The sequence below is a fragment of the Etheostoma spectabile genome, chromosome 7, assembly GCF_008692095.1.
Source record: "Etheostoma spectabile isolate EspeVRDwgs_2016 chromosome 7, UIUC_Espe_1.0, whole genome shotgun sequence".
Lineage (NCBI taxonomy): Eukaryota > Metazoa > Chordata > Actinopteri > Perciformes > Percidae > Etheostoma > Etheostoma spectabile.
In genome coordinates, this window is record NC_045739.1 from 25,886,864 (window position 1) to 25,891,626 (window position 4,763).

General features: G+C 41.8%; 1 protein-coding gene across 1 annotated transcript in view; it reads left to right on the plus strand.

Annotated features, from left to right (window-relative positions):
• LOC116692391 (pro-opiomelanocortin) overlaps window positions 1–4,763 on the plus strand; it is a gene marked incomplete in the record, with an annotated part of 10,287 nt that overhangs the window by 4,584 nt on the left and 940 nt on the right.

Sequence of the window (4,763 nt, forward strand, 5' to 3'; positions counted from 1 at the left end):
TTCATAACGAGAGTTATCTCGAGACCTTTTAAAAGTAGAGTAGGTCTAGACCACACTCTATAATCTAGACCACACTATCATTTACAAGCACCCAACAGTTCTAGTAGTTTCCTCCAGAGCAAGCAACAGTGCGACAGTTATGGGAGTTATTACCAGCATAAGGAGGAGCAGGGAAATATGAACCATGCCCCCCACCCCCTGTCTAAGTTATTGAAACTCTGGGGGGAAGGAAGGAGGAGAAGAAAAAGCACCAGTTGTATTCAAACCATTGAGATGGCTGCATTCCAAGTAGAAGAGAACGCCCTGTGTTTGTGCATGCTGACTCACTGAAAGATCTCACCGGGACCAATGAGGAATGAAGCCGTCTTTAAGGTTGTCCATTTTAGTGGGCTTTTCCCACTTATGAAGAGAGGTCATTTTATATCGTTTTAGAACTGAGTGAGTTATAACTGAGGGTTATGGGTTTTATGTAGCCTGGGGTGGCACCTCGGATGTTCGTCACAATAGACCTAGGCCCTTTTCAACCCTAGTTACGTCTGTGTAACGCAACCTGGGAGTAGAGCAGAATGGATTGTGATTTAACATGCGAGCAACAAACAGAGAGTTTAGACTGGACTCTGGTGAGGTTATTTACAGAAAACCCGACAATTCCCACATGTCTGCACAGTAAAAAAAACTGGGGTGGGATGAAAAAAAAGAAATTGATTCTTAGGATGTTGCAAGTACTCTATAGACACGATTTGATGTTAATTCTGATAAGTTAATAATGATTGTTTTAAAATAAACAACACATCAGAAACACAGCGCGGGGACTAATCTGTAGTGGAGGGATATTCGAAAACAGCTTAAAAAAGAAGTCAATAAACAGAAAAATAAGTTTTAATACCTATTCACTATGATCAAATCAAGACAGCGACATAATTAGATTGCCAACAACACATATGCGCGTTATAACTACTTTCATATTACATGGCGACCACCTCTGTTGCCCATTGTTAGAAGCCAGTTCTCCACTTAAAACATGACTCAGCCTCTCACTGGGAGAGAAGGGCCCTTCAGGTCGGGTGGTAACGGCTTAAACGTGGAATAATACACACTACAAAACCACCGTAGACATTAAAACTTGTGCCCGGCTCCAATACTGATACTATGCAAAATCGAATGAACCTCAGTTATGTGTATACTTTAAAATCACACGTGGAAATAAAAGATGGACCATAAAAAAAAAATTGTTGCACGAGAATACATCCGATGATCGTTGGCCTCTGAAATCAGAATGAGATGAGTCCCACCTTTAGTAAAACTAGACTTTGTGAAATATTACCAGACATTTTCGATTGCCCCTCAGACAGCTGTGTGATGTGGTGTGTGTGTGTGGCTGTGGGTGCATGTGTGCTGTGTGTGTGTGTGTCGTGTGTGCTGCGTGTGACTGTGTGTGTGTGTGTGTGTGCATGTGTGCTGTCCGCGGTGTGGCTGTGTGGCGCTACAGGGGATGATATATTCATTGATGCCATTTTCATGCAGCTTTGTGTTGCGAGCATAACTGAGGATGATGCGGGAGATTTCAGGTAAGCACTCATCATCTGTGTGTGTGTGTGTGTGTGTGTGGGTGTGTGTGTGTGTGTGTGTGTGTGTGTGTGGTGTTGTGTGTGGTGGTCCTTGGCTGACGGCTATAAGTCGTCGTCAGTTGGAGGAACAAAACGGGGAGAGGAACAACCGAAAGCTCAGTCAACGGCCGAAAGAGCAAGAAAACAATTGAGGAGAAAGAGACACAGACAACGTGGTGAGGTTTAATTATCTGTTTATTATTAGATTATTATTATTTATTAATATTATTATTATTCATTTATTTTAAACCCCATCGTCTTCATTTAATGAGCCTCTATTATAGATGGGTTTTCATTGTTATAATTGTTACAATATGTAAATTTTGTACTCCATACAAAGATGTGCTTTATAAAAGGCCAAAAGATAGGTAATAATAAAATAATAATAACCATTTCTTCCTCGAGAAACGAGGTTTTTTCTTCTTGGCTTGGACCAAAATCTTTAAATGATAGACATGAAAAAGTGTGTGTGTGTTGCGTGTGTGTGTCTGAGTGTGTGTGTGCGTGGTGCAATGTATACGTTGTAACAGGGGATGATATTTCATTAAATGTCCATTTTTCTGCAGCTTCGTAGGAGTTTTTTCATTATTGGTGCAATGGTTTGTCTTGTAAAATAACAAATGCAGCAAAAGCCTTTTATTTTATAGTTTAATAATTTAGGATTTTTGAGGTTGTCAAAAAGCTTTTGAAGTTTTATTTATTCCAAACTATGTCCTCGATGCAGGTCAATATTCTAAATATATACATACAATAATAACTAGGCATAGAAACACTAAACAGAGTTTCCTTTGCTGTTTGTATTAACCTAAATACTAAAAAGATCTGTGTGGAACTGATTGTTTTTGTCGAGTTTTAAGTTTTGAGTTAACGTTTGTTAAAATTTCATAAATAATTCTTTATTGAAGATGTCCCGTAACATGGTGCTCTTTGGATGCTTTTATACAGACCTTAGGTTAGGGTTGGGGGGGGGGTGGACGCCCTTGAACAATTTCCCCACTTGCTTGGCCCAACCCCCCACCCGTTTGACAATTTCTCGTGGATGGCCAAGCAGAGAAAGGGAGGTAAACTTTCCCCTTATGACGCATAAGGGGCAAGATCCAGAGGGCCCATCTGAGCTTTCAGTTTCTCAAAGCAGAGCAGGTATACCGGGGCTCGGTTTCACCTAGCACCATTTTAGCCACGGGGGACCATAGGCACGGCGGGGGGGGGTGACCCATATTAATGCTAAAAAAAACACTCATTAAAATGTGAAATCTTCAAGCCATAGAACTTTAACTTTTAGGTTTCTTTCGTTGATGCTGTGGCGCTGTGCTGCAGTAAATACTGACAAAGACCAGGGTCTTTATTATTTATGATTATTTCTGTAAGAAATCTGTAATTAAACAATTCAAGTGATTGCTGTGAGGGGGTTACATTTTTTCCAAAAATAAATATATATTAATTATTTGCCCTTCACTTGAGCCCTGCCCTCCAAAAGTTGTCAATGGATGGACGTCAGGTACCTGGTGACAATGCACTCAACTCAAAAGATCACAGTAAAAAAAAAAAAATTCTACTGTCGTATGTGATGTGTGAGCGCATGGGTGCTGATTGGCCGGCAGGGGAATGCGTCCTGCGGAGTGGTATTGCGTCGCTGGTGGCGATGGTCGGGCGTGGCAGAGGAGAGCTGCCAGCCAGTGCTGGAACAATCCAGGAGCTGCAGAGATGGGAGTGGAAACTGATGAGAGCAGTCGTACTGGACACCACACACAACACACACACAAAACACACACACACACAACACCACACGCACGCACGCACGCACGCAACATTGCACACACAACGCACACACACACACATCACCGCATGCACACACACACACACACCACACCAACACACCACACACGCTCAACAACACACACACAAACTTCCCCGCCACTTGATCAAATCAAAATTACTGTTGACGAGATGCTTTTTGAATGTATTAGGTCATGTTTGGCGCTTTAAAATCCTATTAACAAACCCAGTTACAAACACTCACAAATCGTCATTTATACTGTATATTTAACTTTTTATTTTTCAGTTTATACGTAGTAGCCCTGTCTCTGTGTTAAAAGAATAGCCTATATGACATGTAACGTTATCCTATCGCAGACACGGGATCTGGGTAGAAGCATGGATTGGTCATTGCGCTGGAATCCATATATACACACACATTTTCTCAAAACTTAATAATTTAGAGCCAATTCAGACGGTGCTAAAAAGATTCAAATTCAGACCCAGCCTATATATAGTTAGTTTGGAAAAATCTAAAAACATGGTATTGGCAAGTACTGGAGTTTACACTGATCCAATACAATTTAGCCTAGTAGAAAATCTATTAAAATAATTTTCTGTTCTTTCTTCGTAGGACATACTGGATATAATCATAGGAATCATTCACTTCCATACAGGGATAGTAGGATTCTTGCGGGTCAGATGTTAGACTCAGAGATGGGCAGAAAAAGAAATAAAAAGTTCTGATGATACTTTCACCACTACTACAATGCAGGATCTTTTCTTGTAACAGAGTGTTTTAATTACAATTCAATTCAATTTACTTATAGTATCAATATAACGAGAGTTATCTCGAGACCTTAAAGTAGTCGTGGTCTAGACCACACTCTATAATCAGACCACACTATTCATTTACAAGCTCACCACAGTTCTAGTAGTTTCCTCGAGGAAGCAACAGTGACGACAGTGGCGAGGAAAAACTTCCTTTTAGGAAGAAACCTGGGACAGACCCAGACCCAGACCCAGTACCCCGACCCAGACCCAGGCCCAGAACAGGCCCCGACCAGACCCAGGCCAGACCCAGGCCAGACCCAGACCCAGGCCCAGACCAGGCCCAGACCCAGGACCCAGGCTCTTGGTAGGCGGAGCGTCTGACGACCGGTTGGGGTTAAAATGAAGAGTGGCAATAAACGTCCTAAAAAACAATGTAGTGTTAGTAGTTTCTTTGTAGTAGTTCATGGCGTAGCAGGGCGCTGTGTGCATTACAAGGCCCAGCAGGACGTAGCAGGACGTAACATGGCATCGCAGAACGTGTAGCGGGACCATGGCGACAGCTGCAACCATGAGCCACACATTTTACAGTGTAGTATTAGTACTTTTATAAGTAAAGGATCTAAATTA